The sequence below is a fragment of the Salmo salar genome, unplaced genomic scaffold (assembly GCF_905237065.1).
Source record: "Salmo salar unplaced genomic scaffold, Ssal_v3.1, whole genome shotgun sequence".
In the NCBI taxonomy this organism is placed as follows: domain Eukaryota; kingdom Metazoa; phylum Chordata; class Actinopteri; order Salmoniformes; family Salmonidae; genus Salmo; species Salmo salar.
In genome coordinates this window covers 1-16,951 of record NW_025550553.1, presented here as the reverse complement: position 1 = coordinate 16,951, position 16,951 = coordinate 1, and the positions used below count along the sequence as shown (strand labels likewise).

Genomic DNA, 16,951 nt, shown 5'->3' with positions numbered 1-16,951 from the left:
ATTTTGTTCAACGTGTACTCGCGCTAAAGTAAATCTGATCCCGGACCAGGGAAACGGCTGATCCAACTGTTTCATTTCGCTGCCTGTTTGTTTCTTCGTGAGAGCTAATTTAAGCCCTGATTATAATATCCCTCATTAGCTACGCAGCTTGGTCTGGGCTGTGCTTTTCAGGATTAGCACACGAGATCAAAGTTCAGCCAACCTCTGATTCCACCACTGGCTTAAGCCCCATAATAGGAACATGATCCTAGCGCGCTAATTAGCATTTCAAAGGCTTGTTAGCGGTTGATGCTAAAAGGAAAGCTTATGACGGTAACAATGGAAAACTGGCATTTGCCTTTACTTGACATTGTTAAGGGGATAACACACCCCTTTAACAGCCATTTGGTTTTTAGGTTTACTTATCTGGATCATGCTCGGTGGAGAAGTTGTGTCTGAACACTCCACACTCAGCAGCTATAACAGTAGAGTTGAAGAGTGATTGGGTGACTGATGTCAAAGACCAGGACGTTATCTCATCAGTATTTTCAGCGTAACAATTATTAACAGGATGCTAGTTTCATGCTGTGTGTGATTGAGTTTTCAGACACACACACACACACACACACATAAACAAATGCAGGTGACCCAATCACTGACAGTGGAACAAGAGATCCTCTTCATTTCCATACAAAGTCTCTCTATACTAACCACAACTATCACACCCCTCATACTACAGAGATTACAACGCAGCAGCAGGACTATTCAACTGTAGTCCTGGAGCCAAGGTAGAAAACCTTCTGGCCATTTCCTCCTTCTAATCAGGGACCTGGGACAGCACTGACCAACCACCTGATAGTTCACCAGTTGACTAGCAGGTAGAGAAGGAAAGCAGCAGTACAGTACTTGGGCCCTTGGGGGCCCGGCAGCTGAATGGCCCTGTAACACAGTCCGTGATACAGTAACAAATAAGAAGGAATCCCTCACTTCTCCTCTTGCCCACATCTCCTTTGGACGTCGCCGCCTCGTTGAGCAGGACCATCCCCATGGTGATGGCGGCATCTGTGGGCAGTTGTCAAGGAAACGGACTAACCACAGTGTGTGTGCTGTAAGAGTATGTTTGTGATAGTGTGTGCATGCACTGTGTATAACCCAGACAATGCCAATCTTCCAAAAGTCAAAAGTCTATTTAGCTGCAGTGTGTTTTCACTCAGTGTGAGCAGTGAGCCGTTAACTCTAGACTGTGAACGTAGCGATTACTGAGGGATAAGTGGTTAATCAACTCCTCAGCTATAGTAGCTATTGTACAGGCATTGCTAACGACGGATAGGAGACGGCTGGAGAACAGAAGGAGAAGAGATGCCGATGGACGACGACGTTAGCTGTGGACAGGGGAGTTGTGTGGACCACCCAGTCATAAAGACTCTGAGGTTCGGATCACTGGCTGCACTCATCTTGACGCCTATTTAGGAAGTTCCAATAGCTCAGCGGGTTAGAGTGTAGTGCTGGTAACGCCACGGTCGTGGGTTTGATTCCCGCACGGGCCACATACCATATACTGAACACTACCTGTCACTGTGGATAGAAGTGTCTGGTATTATGACCAGTAAAATAAGGAAAATGAAATATTATCAAAACAATTTAAGTTGTGTATTACAGTCATACCTAAAGCAAGTCTAGCCATTTCCTTGTGCACGGGCTCTCATGCATATGGAAATCATGTATCTTTTTGAAAGGCCACTTCCATGACTAAACTAGGCCACCTTAGATGGAACACATCGTGGTGTTGAGAAGCTTGACAACAGCATATGTGATTATGCCAACGGGTCAACAGCCTGAGACATACACATACACACCTGCGTACGCACACAGTCCCCTGCTTGTCAGGGATCGGCTTCTCCTCTCCCCAAGCAGTGTGTGAGTGTGAGTCTGTGTGTGGGTGTGGGGGTTGGACAGAGCCAACACGGAGCAAACAAACATTCTAATTAAAGTGGAATTAAAGCTGGAAGAGACTGGAGATAGTGCTAATGAAAAAAGAAGACAACTGCCAGCTGTGTGTGTGTGTGTGTGTGTGAGTCTCAGGCCTCATTCTCAAGGCTGCTGCTCTCAAGCCTTTTAGCATGTGTTCCATTGATTATGTGTGAGAGCTACAGATGCAGCGGTGTTTGAATGTGAACCAGAGAGAAAAGGGTAGAGCGTGTGGGTGGAACTGTGTTTTGTGTACAGCTGTGCATCATGTCAGTGTGTTTGTATGGGCCCTTTACAGATGCTGCCTGACGTATGTGTGCCTTTGTGTTTTCACTGGTGTCTATATCCCACATATGTCCCATCCACCCCCCCCAGAATGACACTGTAGGTCTCTACAGCAATACACTATGGACTAGAATGACACTGTAGGTCTCTACGGTGATACACTATGGACTAGAATGACACTGTAGGTCTCTACGGTGATACACTATGGACTAGAATGACACTGTAGGTCTCTATGGTGATACACTATGGACTAGAATGACTGTAGGGCTCTACGGTGATACACTATGGACTAGAATGACACTGTAGGTCTCTACGGTGATACACTATGGACTAGAATGACACTGTAGGTCTCTACGGTGATACACTATGGACTAGAATGACACTGTAGGTCTCTATGGTGATACACTATGGACTAGAATGACACTGTAGGTCTCTATGGTGATACACTATGGACTAGAATGACACTGTAGGTCTCTACGGTGATACACTATGGACTAGAATGACACTGTAGGTCTCTACGGTGATACACTATGGACTAGAATGACACTGTAGGATACAGTAAGGACTAGAATAACTGTAGGTCTCTACAGCAATACACTATGGACTAGAATGACTGTAGGTCTCTATGGTGATACACTATGGACTAGAATGACACTGTAGGTCTCTACGGTGATACACTATGGACTAGAATGACTGTAGGTCTCTACTGTGATACACTATGACTAGAATGACACTGTAGGTCTCTACGGTGATACACTATGGACTAGAATGACACTGTAGGTCTCTACGGTGATACACTATGGACTAGAATGACACTGTAGGGCTCTACGGTGATACACTATGGACTAGAATGACACTGTAGGTCTCTATGGTGATACACTATGGACTAGAATGACACTGTAGGTCTCTATGGTGATACACTATGGACTAGAATAACTGCAGGTCTCTACAGCAATACACTATGGACTAGAATAACACTGTAGGATACAGTAAGGACTAGAATAACTGTAGGTCTCTACGGCGATACACTATGGACTAGAATGTCACTTTAGGATACAGTAAGGACTAGAATGACTGTAGGTCTCTACTGTGATACACTATGGACTAAAATGACACTGTAGGTCTCTACGGCGATACACTATGGACTAGAATGTCACTTTAGGATACAGTAAGGACTAGAATGACTGTAGGTCTCTACTGTGATACACTATGACTAGAATGACACTGTAGGTCTCTATGGTGATACACTATGGACTAGAATGACACTGTAGGTCTCTATGGTGATACACTATGGACTAGAATGACACTGTAGGTCTCTATGGTGATACACTATGGACTAGAATGACACTGTAGGTCTCTATGGTGATACACTATGGACCAGAATGACGCCAGATACAGTTGAAGTCGGAAGTTTACATACACCTTAGTCAAATACATTTAAAATCAGTTTTTCACAATTCCTGACATTTAATCCTAGTAAAAATTCCCTGTCTTAGGTCAGTTAGGATCACCACTTTATTTTAAGAATGTGAAATGTCAGAATAATAGTTGAGAGAATGATTTATTTCAGCTTTTATTTCTTTCATCACATTCCCAGTGGGTCAGAAGTTTACATAAACTCAATTAGTATTTGGTAGCATTGCCTTTAAAGGGCTAGGGGCAGTATTTACACTGCCGGATAAAAAACGTACCCGATTTAATCTGGTTACTACTCCTACCCAGTAACTAGAATATGCATATACTTATTAGATATGGATAGAAAACACCCTAAAGTTTCTAAAACTGTTTGAATGGTGTCTGTGAGTATAACAGAACTCATATGGCAGGCAAAAACCTGAGAGATTCCTTTACAGGAAGTGGCCTGTCTGACCATTTATTGGCTTTCTTTGACATCTCTTTCCAAAACAAAGGATCTCTGCGGTAACGTGACACTTCCCACGGCTCCCATAGGCTCTCAGAGCCCGGGAAAAAGCTGAATGTCGTCATTCCAGCCCCAGGCTGAAACACATTATCGCCTTTCTCAAGTGGCCGATCAGGGGACAGTGGGCTTAGGCGCGTGCACTGGTTGCCCCCGATCTTTCTTTTTTCCTCTGTTTACCTAATTGCAGATTCCCGGTCGGAATATTACATGAAAAAGCATGTGCAAGCAAGGAGGCCTACAAACCTGACTCTTGAATAGGTAGTGAATACAGGCTTCCCATTGGTTACTCCTCCATATCATATAGAGTGTTGGGATCGGCTAAACTTTGAACATTGAGATATTAAATGAATGATAGGAAATGAAAGAGACAGAGTTATGTTAAAAGTTAATGGTTCTCAGAAGAGAGACAGAAGGCTTTGGAATGTGTTTGATGGAGGAGACGAGAGTGATGTGTTGATACAGGGGAGACAGATGGACATCTGTGTATTAGATGAAAGAGGAGTTGAGGTCAGGAGGTGAGGACAGATTCTCATAAGAGAGTAATAAATGTTTGGAATACTGTTACCCTCTTTCTTAGCTTCCTGTAGAACTATAAAATTTAAGGATTGGAGAGAAAGGGGATTGTCTTAAGTAGGATGAATATAAACTGTGAAGTCTGAAATCTTTTGCTGTCTGTTTTCAGCTGTACAGAACCTTTGGGGAATGATTAAACTTGGTTAAAGCTTCTCTAGTGTCCGTGAGTTATTTACTCAGAAAAATAAGAACCGAACAAGAGAAAGTAGTGAATACAGGCTTCCCATTGGTTCCTCCTCTGTATCATATAGAGGAAGTAGTGAATACAGGCTTCCCATTGGTTACTCATCTGTATCATATAGAGTACTGTAGGTAGTAAGTATAGGCTTCCCACTGGATAATCCTCTGTATCATATATAGTGGTTATTGAATACAGGCTTCACATTGGTTAATCCTCGGTTCTCCCATGAGGCCTTCGTCTTAAGGATACTGAGCAGCAGGATGATGTGGGACTCAGCTACAAACTGGGCCTGGCTGCTCCCATGGATATAACTCTGAAAAAGAGAGAGGGGGGAGAACCGGAGAGAGAGGTAGAGAGAAAGACAGAGAGAGAGAGTGAAAGAGAGGTAGAGGTAGAGAGAGAAGTTAAAATGTTAGTCACAATTGGTCAAAATTCCCTTATTATGAAAAAACGGTAAGGAGAGAGATGGAATTGGAGAGACGTACAGCACGTGAGCTATAGACCATGAATGAGAGAGAGGGGGGAAAAGGCCAAGATAAAAAATGTACAAATGAAATGGGTAAAAATTCCCTCACAATGGCCACATATTTCACAACGGTGCTAAACACTTGCTAGCTGTGTGGCTTCAAGATAAGCAATGCCTATTCCCCGTCTTTTGACTCACACACACACACACACACACCAGAAAAATAATCATGGCCCTATGCCTTTTCACAACTCCATGAAAGAGGAGTCTGGTCTACCTGTTGTCACAAGGTCAAGGCACAACGCATTACTAACAGTGGCCAATCACAACGCATTACTAACCGTGGCCAATCACAACTCTTTAGTAACTAACCTTAGCCAATAGGAGAGAATGTACACTACAGTGTAGTCAGTTACCAGGAAAGTGTCCTCACACAAGGAGCCTGTGTCTCCACTGATAAGAAAACATCTATTTCCTATCCTTGTCCACGGTGTGCGTGTGTGTTTTTACGAGACAAAGCGGTCAAACTGAGGCCCACCGGCTACACAGTATGGAGGGGAAAAAAGGCATCCCATGTCCCTGTACATACCATCTATCTTCCTACGCCGATAAGATGCCACAGGTGGGTGTGTGTGTTTACCAACCACAGTGGCTGTAAATAATTGAATTGCAGACCGTTGGACAGAATCCATTCTGATTCTACTAGAGAACCCAATAGCAGAGAAATGTCTATCGTGAGCCCCAGGAAGAATAGCTGAGGGCCTATCGTGAGCCCCAGGAAGAATAGCTGAGGGCCTATCGTGAGCCCCAGGAAGATTAGCCGAGGGTCTATCGTGAGCCCCAGGAAGAATAGCTGAGGGCCTATCGTGAGCCCCAGGAAGAATAGCCGAGGGCCTATCGTGAGCCCCAGGAAAAATAGCTGAGGGCCTATCGTGAGCACCAGGAAGAATAGCCGAGGGCCTATCGTGAGCCCCAGGAAGAATAGCTGAGGGCCTATCGTGAGCCCCAGGAAGAATAGCTGAGGGCCTATCGTGAGCCTCAGGAAGAATAGCTGAGGACCCAAATAAACTAAACTATCAATGGTTGATAGAAAAAATAAATGCAAGACAAATTCCTATGTACTGGTAGGAAAGATGGGGGCACAAGAGAATGATGACGGTGTGCTTTGCAGCTAGCTAAGGCCTCTTTCTATAAAGACACTGTCTCATCATACTATACCTGGTAACATGCTTGCTTTACTTTTAGGGTTGCAAAATTATGGTAACTTTCCCCAAATTCCTAAGTTCTCCAGGAACCAAAAAATTCCCTGAATCAAGAAGTGAATAAGTATGAATTCCTGAATCTTCAAACAGTATTTCTGGAGAACCAGGAAATGTTGGATAAGTGTTTTCGCACCCCATTTACTTACTGTTTCCCTTCTAGTACATTAGGTTCTGTTGATAACATAGAAACAGGATGAATTCATTCCATTCCCATGGTTGATAACATGGACATTTAACAGCCATATAGATACTGGTGTCAGTGCCATTTGTCCTCATTTGGTCCCTGTGTGTGTGTGTGTGTGTGTGTGTGTGTGTGTGTGTGTGTGTGTGTGTGTCTGTGTGAGAAAGAGAGAGCGTGTGTGTGCGGGCGCTCGCTGCACTTCCGCGGGTGTGTGTGCAGTCCTGTCGTACGCGTGTGAGTGAGTCATCCGTTCCCCGTATCTCCGCTAGGCTACGTATGTGACAGAAAACAACCAGAAAACTGAGTAGAGGAGAGGAGTATATTAGAGAACTGAGGAGAGGAGTATATTAGAGAACTGAGGAGAGGAGTATATTAGAGAACTGAGTAGAGGAGTATATTAGAGAACTGAGTAGAGGAGAGGAGTATATTAGAGAACTGAGTAGAGGAGTATATTAGAGAACTGAGGAGAATATTAGAGAACTGAGGAGAGGAGTATATTAGAGAACTGAGTAGAGGAGTATATTAGAGAACTGAGTAGAGGAGAGGAGTATATTAGAGAACTGAGTAGAGGAGAGGAGTATATTAGAGAACTGAGTAGAGGAGTATATTAGAGAACTGAGGAGAGGAGTATATTAGAGAACTGAGTAGAGGAGTATATTAGAGAACTGAGGAGAAGAGAGGAGTATATTAGAGAACTGAGGAGAAGAGAGGAGTATATTAGAGAACTGAGGAGAAGAGAGGAGTATATTAGAGAACTGAGGAGAGGAGTATATTAGAGAACTGAGGAGAGGAGAGGAGAGGAGTATATTAGAAAACTGAGTAGAGGAGTATATTAGAGAACTGAGGAGAGGAGTATATTAGAGAACTGAGTAGAGGAGTATATTAGATAACTGAGGAGAGGAGTATATTAGAGAACTGAGTAGAGGAGAGGAGTATATTAGAGAACTGAGGAGAGGAGTATATTAGAGAACTGAGTAGAGGAGTATATTAGATAACTGAGTAGAGGACTATATTAGAGAACTGAGGAGAGGAGTATATTAGAGAACTGAGGAGAGGAGGAGAATATTAGAGAACTGAGGAGAGGAGTATATTAAAGAACTGAGTAGAGGAGTATATTAGAGAACTGAGGAGAGGGAGTATATTAGAGAACTGAGGAGAGGAGTATATTAGAGAACTGAGGAGAAGAGAGGAGTATATTAGAGAACTGAGGAGAGGAGAGGAGTATATTAGAGAACTGAGGAGAGGAGTATATTAGAGAACTGAGGAGAGGAGTATATTAGAGAACTGAGGAGAGGAGTATATTAGAGAACTGAGTAGAGGAGTATATTAGAGAACTGAGGAGAGGAGTATATTAGAGAACTGAGGAGAGGAGTATATTAGAGAACTGAGGAGAGGAGAGGAGTATATTAGAGAACTGAGGAGAGGAGAGGAGTATATTAGAGAACTGAGGAGAGGAGGAGTATATTAGAGAACTGAGGAGAGGAGGAGTATATTAGAGAACTGAGGAGAGGAGTATATTAGAGAACTGAGGAAAGGAGTATATTAGAGAACTGAGGAGAGGAGTATATTAGAGAACTGAGGAGAGGAGTATATTAGAAAACTGAGGAGAGGAGTATATTAGAGAACTGAGTAGAGGAGTATATTAGAGAACTGAGTAGAGAAGTATATTAGAGAACTGAGTAGAGGAGTATATTAGAGAACTGAGGAGAGGAGTATATTAGAGAACTGAGGAGAGGAGTATATTAGAGAAATGAGGAGAGGAGTATATTAGAGAACTGAGGAGAGGAGTATATTAGAGAACTGAGGAAAGGAGTATATTAGAGAACTGAGGAGAGGAGTATATTAGAGAACTGAGGAGAGGAGTATATTAGAGAACTGAGGAGAGGAGTATATTAGAGAACTGAGGAGAGGAGAGGACTATATTAGAGAACTGAGGAGAGGAGGAGTATATTAGAGAACTGAGGAGAGGAGTATATTAGAGAACTGAGGAGAGGAGTATATTAGAGAACTGAGGAGAGGAGTATATTAGAGAACTGAGGAGAGGAGTATATTAGAGAACTGAGGAGAGGAGGAGTATATTAGAGAACTGAGGAGAGGAGAGGAGTATATTAGAGAAATGAGGAGAGGAGTATATTAGAGAACTGAGGAGAGGAGTATATTAGAGAACTGAGGAGAGGAGTATATTAGAGAACTGAGTAGAGGAGTATATTAGAGAACTGAGGAGAAGAGAGGAGTATATTAGAGAACTGAGGAGAAGAGAGGAGTATATTAGAGAACTGAGGAGAAGAGAGGAGTATATTAGAGAACTGAGGAGAGGAGTATATTAGATAACTGAGGAGAGGAGTATATTAGAGAACTGAGTAGAGGAGAGGAGTATATTAGAGAACTGAGGAGAGGAGTATATTAGAGAACTGAGTAGAGGAGTATATTAGATAACTGAGTAGAGGACTATATTAGAGAACTGAGGAGAGGAGTATATTAGAGAACTGAGGAGAGGAGGAGAATATTAGAGAACTGAGGAGAGGAGTATATTAAAGAACTGAGTAGAGGAGTATATTAGAGAACTGAGGAGAGGAGTATATTAGAGAACTGAGGAGAGGAGTATATTAGAGAACTGAGGAGAAGAGAGGAGTATATTAGAGAACTGAGGAGAGGAGAGGAGTATATTAGAGAACTGAGGAGAGGAGTATATTAGAGAACTGAGGAGAGGAGTATATTAGAGAACTGAGGAGAGGAGTATATTAGAGAACTGAGTAGAGGAGTATATTAGAGAACTGAGGAGAGGAGTATATTAGAGAACTGAGGAGAGGAGTATATTAGAGAACTGAGGAGAGGAGAGGAGTATATTAGAGAACTGAGGAGAGGAGAGGAGTATATTAGAGAACTGAGGAGAGGAGGAGTATATTAGAGAACTGAGGAGAGGAGGAGTATATTAGAGAACTGAGGAGAGGAGTATATTAGAGAACTGAGGAAAGGAGTATATTAGAGAACTGAGGAGAGGAGTATATTAGAGAACTGAGGAGAGGAGTATATTAGAAAACTGAGGAGAGGAGTATATTAGAGAACTGAGTAGAGGAGTATATTAGAGAACTGAGTAGAGAAGTATATTAGAGAACTGAGTAGAGGAGTATATTAGAGAACTGAGGAGAGGAGTATATTAGAGAACTGAGGAGAGGAGTATATTAGAGAAATGAGGAGAGGAGTATATTAGAGAACTGAGGAGAGGAGTATATTAGAGAACTGAGGAAAGGAGTATATTAGAGAACTGAGGAGAGGAGTATATTAGAGAACTGAGGAGAGGAGTATATTAGAGAACTGAGGAGAGGAGTATATTAGAGAACTGAGGAGAGGAGAGGACTATATTAGAGAACTGAGGAGAGGAGGAGTATATTAGAGAACTGAGGAGAGGAGTATATTAGTGAACTGAGGAGAGGAGTATATTAGAGAACTGAGGAGAGGAGTATATTAGAGAACTGAGGAGAGGAGTATATTAGAGAACTGAGGAGAGGAGGAGTATATTAGAGAACTGAGGAGAGGAGAGGAGTATATTAGAGAAATGAGGAGAGGAGTATATTAGAGAACTGAGGAGAGGTATATTAGAGAACTGAGGAGAGGAGTATATTAGAGAACTGAGGAGAGGAGAAGTATATTAGAGAACTGAGGAGAGGAGAGGAGTATATTAGAGAAATGAGGAGAGGAGTATATTAGAGAACTGAGGAGAGGAGTATATTAGAGAACTGAGGAGAGGAGTATATTAGAGAACTGAGGAGAGGAGTATATTAGAGAACTGAGGAGAGGAGTATATTAGAGAACTGAGTAGAGGAGTATATTAGAGAACTGAGTAGAGGAGAGGAGTATATTAAAGAACTGAGTAGAGGAGAGGTGTATATTAGAGAACTGAGTAGAGGAGTATATTAGAGAACTGAGGAGAGGAGTATATTAGAGAACTGAGTAGAGGAGTATATTAGAGAACTGAGGAGAAGAGAGGAGTATATTAGAGAACTGAGGAGAGGAGTATATTAGAGAACAGAGGAGAGGAGAGGAGTATATTAGAGAACTGAGTAGAGGAGTATATTAGAGAACTGAGTAGAGGAGTATATTAGAGAACTGAGGAGAGGAGTATATTAGAGAACTGAGGAGAGGAGAATATTAGAGAACTGAGGAGAGGAGAATATTAGAGAACTGAGGAGAGGAGAGGAGTATATTAGAGAACTGAGGAGAGGAGTATATTAGAGAACTGAGTAGAGGAGTATATTAGAGAACTGAGTAGAGGAGTATATTAGAGAACTGAGTAGAGGAGAGGAGTATATTAAAGAACTGAGTAGAGGAGAGGAGTATATTAGAGAACTGAGTAGAGGAGTATATTAGAGAACTGAGGAGAGGAGTATATTAGAGAACTGAGGAGAGGAGTATATTAGAGAACTGAGGAGAGGAGTATATTAGTGAACTGAGGAGAGGAGAGGAGTATATTAGAGAACTGAGGAGAGGAGAGGAGTATATTAGAGAACTGAGGAGAGGAGGAGTATATTAGAGAACTGAGGAGAGGAGGAGTATATTAGAGAACTGAGGAGAGGAGTATATTAGAGAACTGAGGAAAGGAGTATATTAGAGAACTGAGGAGAGGAGTATATTAGAAAACTGAGGGAGAGGAGTATATTAGAGAACTGAGTAGAGGAGTATATTAGAGAACTGAGTAGAGAAGTATATTAGAGAACTGAGTAGAGGAGTATATTAGAGAACTGAGGAGAGGAGTATATTAGAGAACTGAGGAGAGGAGTATATTAGAGAAATGAGGAGAGGAGTATATTAGAGAACTGAGGAGAGGAGTATATTAGAGAACTGAGGAGAGGAGTATATTAGAGAACTGAGTAGAGGAGTATATTAGAGAACTGAGGAGAGGAGAGGAGTATATTAGAGAACTGAGGAGAGGAGGAGTATATTACAGAACTGAGGAGAGGAGTATATTAGAGAACTGAGGAAAGGAGTATATTAGAGAACTGAGGAGAGGAGTATATTAGAGAACTGAGGAGAGGAGTATATTAGAGAACTGAGGAGAGGAGTATATTAGAGAACTGAGGAGAGGGAGGAGTATATTAGAGAACTGAGGAGAGGAGAGGAGTATATTAGAGAAATGAGGAGAGGAGTATATTAGAGAACTGAGGAGAGGAGTATATTAGAGAACTGAGGAGAGGAGTATATTAGAGAACTGAGGAGAGGAGGAGTATATTAGAGAACTGAGGAGAGGAGAGGAGTATATTAGAGAAATGAGGAGAGGAGTATATTAGAGAACTGAGGAGAGGAGGTATATTAGAGAACTGAGGAGAGGAGTATATTAGAGAACTGAGGAGAGGAGTATATTAGAGAACTGAGGAGAGGAGTATATTAGAGAACTGAGTAGAGGACTATATTAGAGAACTGAGGAGAGGAGTATATTAGAGAACTGAGGAGAGGAGGAGTATATTAGAGAACTGAGGAGAGGAGTATATTAAAGAACTGAGTTGAGGGAGTATATTAGAGAACTGAGGAGAGGAGTATATTAGAGAACTGAGGAGAGGAGTATATTAGAGAACTGAGGAGAAGAGAAGAGTATATTAGAGAACTGAGGAGAGGAGTATATTAGAGAACTGAGGAGAGGAGTATATTAGAGAACTGAGTAGAGGAGTATATTAGAGAACTGAGTAGAGGAGTATATTAGAGAACTGAGGAGAGGAGTATATTAGAGAACTGAGGAGAGGAGTATATTAGAGAACTGAGGAGAGGAGTATATTAGAGAACTGAGGAGAGGAGTATATTAGAGAACTGAGTAGAGGAGTATATTAGAGAACTGAGGAGAGGAGAGGAGTATATTAGAGAACTGAGGAGAGGAGGAGTATATTACAGAACTGAGGAGAGGAGTATATTAGAGAACTGAGGAAAGGAGTATATTAGAGAACTGAGGAGAGGAGTATATTAGAGAACTGAGGAGAGGAGTATATTAGAGAACTGAGGAGAGGAGTATATTAGAGAACTGAGGAGAGGAGGAGTATATTAGAGAACTGAGGAGAGGAGAGGAGTATATTAGAGAAATGAGGAGAGGAGTATATTAGAGAACTGAGGAGAGGAGTATATTAGAGAACTGAGGAGAGGAGTATATTAGAGAACTGAGGAGAGGAGGAGTATATTAGAGAACTGAGGAGAGGAGAGAGTATATTAGAGAAATGAGGAGAGGAGTATATTAGAGAACTGAGGAGAGGAGTATATTAGAGAACTGAGGAGAGGAGTATATTAGAGAACTGAGGAGAGGAGTATATTAGAGAACTGAGTAGAGGAGTATATTAGAGAACTGAGGAGAGGAGTATATTAGAGAACTGAGTAGAGGAGAGGAGTATATTAGAGAACTGAGGAGAGGACTATATTAGAGAACTGAGTAGAGGAGTATATTAGAGAACTGAGGAGAGGAGTATATTAGAGAACTGAGGAGAGGAGTATATTAGAAAACTGAGGAGAGGAGTATATTAGAGAACTGAATAGAGGAGTATATTAGAGAACTGAGTAGAGGAGAGGAGTATATTAGAGAACTGAGGAGAGGAGAGGAGTATATTAGAGAACTGAGGAGAGGAGTATATTAGAGAACTGAGGAGAGGAGTATATTAGAGAACTGAGTAGAGGAGTATATTAGAGAACTGAGGAGAGGAGTATATTAGAGAACTGAGGAGAGGAGAACAACAGAGGACAGGAGGAGAGGAGAGGAGGATGAGAGGAGGAGGGAGAAGGGAGAAGAGGGAGAAGAGAGAAGAGGAGGGAGAAGAGGAGGAGGGAGAAGATATTTCCTCGTTTGGAAGGAGAAAACACTGAATGTATTTTCCTAAATAAGAGAGAATATAAGTGAAAGGGTCTGGGCAACATTATCTCAGGAATACATTAGAATAAAGAGATTTGGAGGAGAGGATAGGAGAGGAGGGAGGGAGGAGAGGAGGAGGAAATTAGCGGATGTGGAGAGTGCGATGGACGAGAGCGAGTGATTACCAATTCTGGAGAGTGAGTCTCCCTCTTCTCCCTTTGCCCTCTCTTTCTCTAGTTCTCTCCATCTCGACAGGCCCTTGTGCTGTGAATGCAGCACTCTGTAATGGGACCATGTGTCTGGAGGGGCCTGCATTCATCTCTCTCGCCCCCACCCGCCAACCTCTCTCTCTCACAGCCCCCTCTCTCTCACACCCCCTCTCCCTCTCTCACCCCCTCTCTCTCTCTCTCACCCCTCTCTCTTACACCCATCTCTCTCTCTCACCCCCTCTCTCTCCCTCTCTCTCTCACCCCCTCTCTCTTACACCCATCTCTCTCATCCCCTCTCTCTCACACTCCCCTCTCTCTCACACACCCTCTCCCTCTCTCTCTCTCTCACACCCCCTCTCTCTCTCACACCCCCTCTCTCTCACACCCCTCTCTCACCTCCCCCTCTCTCTCACAACCCCCTCTCTCACTCCCCCCTCTCTCTCTCACGTCCCCCCTATCTCTCACGCCCCCTCTCTCTCACGCCCTCTCTCTCTCATTCCCCCTCTACCTCTCACACCCCTCTCCCTCTCACTCCCCTCTCACCCCCCCCTCTCTCTCACCCCCACCCCTCTCTCTCTCACCCCCCACCCCCTCTCTCTCACACCCCCTCTCGCTCTCACACCCCCTCTTGCTCTCACACCTCCCCTCTCTCTCTCCACCTCCCTCTCTTTCTCTCTTTATCTCTCCCACAGCGGTCTGCCAGTGAAAAATGAAGAGATGAGGCTGCCCAGAGTCTGTCTGGCTCTGATGTTGGTGGGGAGGTTAACCTGTTCACCTCTGAACACACACACACCCACAGTAGGCGGATTAATGGGAGGGAATGTAAAATTATAATGACCTTTTGACCCCAAACACCCCTTGAGCAACAGGAAATGGGCTATAGGAGTCATAATATGCAGACGAAAGTGTATGCAGGTGTATTATGAGTGTGTGTGTGTGTATGCTTTGGGGCTTCAGATCTACCTGCTTCCATCAGTGACTAGAGATACTGAGTGTGTGTATGTAGACCTCATTTGGCCCATAGGGAATATGTCTCCACGCTAACTAAACAACAATACATGATTCTTACTCTGGTTGTTTCACTACATTTCAGTAGAAATTTCCACTCATTGCACTTTCAAAATTGCTTTGGCTTTTCCAACTAGAGAAACTATTGGAGTGAATTTGTCAAACAGAATTTATGTTGATGATTTCTCATCAGAGAAAACCCATCTCGGCGAAAAGCAACCTGATAACATCGTCTTCTCACGCGATCGGCACGCCCAATAAAATATTACTCATCCCGTTTTCTCAATTCATTTCCCCCATTTTCCACTTGGATGGCCCCGCTTAATCTCATTCTCAATCAAGGAAGACAACGGAATCAGAACAGCACCCCGTCGCTCCCGGGTCCCTAACTCCTGACTCTTAGTCCCAGAAATACAGGCTGAACGCTAGTATGGTCTTGCAACATAAATCAGAATTGCAGAGTGTGAGCGTGGGACGGCCGGTTGAAAACGTCTGCAACACGCCGCACGGACGCATCCAATTAATCTGATGGATTAGGTTTTGTTCCCTCAATTCATTAGAGGGAACATTCCTCTCCATCTGGGATTAAAGAGCCGAGCCTCTGGCTGCTGCCGGCTTTAAGATGAATGCAACAACAACTTACAGCAAACAGTCCATAACTACACACCTTTACATAGAATGGAAGCTTACATTAGGTTAATATCTTCAATGTCTACAAACGTTCAATGACATGTAAAATAGGTTCCCAAATAGGTCAATAACTAGAAGACACACATATACACTGAGTGTAGAAAACATTAGGAACTAATATTGAGTTGCACCCCACTTTTGCCCTCAGAACAGCTTCGATTCGTCAGGCATGGACTCTACAAGGTGTTGAACGCGTTCCACAGGGATGCTGGGCCATGTTGACTCCAATGCTTCCCACAGTTGTGTCAAGTTGGCTGGATGTCCATTGGGTGGTGGACCATTCTTGATACATACGGGAAACTGTCGAGTTTGTTAAACCCAGCACCGATGCAGTTCTTGACACACTCAAACCTGGCACTTACTACCATACCCCGTTCAAAGGCACTTAAATCTTTTGTCTTGCCCATTCACCCGCTGGATGACACACACACACACAATCCATGACTCAATTGTCTCAAAGCTTAAAAATCCTTCTTTAACCCGTCTCCTCCCCTTCGCGATCGACCACATGAGTGGTCGATCGCGATAGACTGGTCGATCTCCAAGGCATTCCTAGTCGATCGCCAAACATTTCTGTAAAAACGCAACGATAAAGCCTTGCATTCCTATATTTTTTATTTGTCACGTGCTGTTGGCAGTAGGCGCACTGGATTCAGCTGCGATGGAGGTACAAACTCTGCCTTCCCCAGGGGTGCAAATCAAGTGCATTATACGCCTACCACTGGCTAATCGGATGGCTCAGATTACCGTGTCTGCAGTAACTAGGTTGTAAAATAAATCTACAGCAAAGTTGATACTGTGAGACTTCTAAACCTTTAAAACCATGACTTGAGAGTCAACGAATACAGCAAAGAGCTGCTGTTTTTATGAGTGAGTTCATGTTTAAGTTCTCACTCAGCACTGTCAGGTCAACACTTTTATATGCCATACAACGTGCTTTCTTCCTACTTCCACTCGCCCACAACCAGCACTGCAGCAGTAATGAATGAGTAGGAAAGTGGAACGGATAGGCTTGTGTTGTTATTATTAGTGGCTTGGGTATTTTTCCATATTGAGGAAAAAGTCACTTCCTCTGTTCATAGGAGTAACAACATGAATTTGTGCATGAGGCAGATATAATGCGGTGCGACTCAAGTTTCGCCATCAGCTGGGTGACGGTGTCCCTTTTTTTGGTCAGTGTCAGAGGAGGAAAGGGGAGAGCCTGACCATCAGCTGGGTGACGGGTGTCCCTTTTTGGTCAGTGTCAGAGGAGGAAAGGGAGAGCCTGACCATCAGCTGGGTGACGGTGTCCCTTTGGTCAGTGTCAGAGGAGGAAAGGGAGAGCCTGACCATCAGCTGGATGACGGTGTCCCTTTTTGGTCAGTGTCAGAGGAGGAAAGGGGAGAGCCTGACCATCAGATGCAGGTAC

General features: G+C 43.3%; 1 long non-coding RNA gene across 1 annotated transcript in view; it reads right to left on the bottom strand.

Annotated features, from left to right (window-relative positions):
- The window catches only part of LOC123739526 (uncharacterized), a 35,799-nt gene extending 30,558 nt beyond the window's left edge, over nt 1–5,241 (bottom strand). Inside the window, exons 1-2 of the long non-coding RNA XR_006767734.1 lie at nt 5,157–5,241; nt 967–1,041 (exon numbers count right to left, since the gene is read on the bottom strand). This is a non-coding gene — a long non-coding RNA (uncharacterized lncRNA). The remainder of the gene's footprint in view (nt 1–966; nt 1,042–5,156) is intronic.
- Between the last annotated feature and the right edge of the window lie 11,710 nt (nt 5,242–16,951).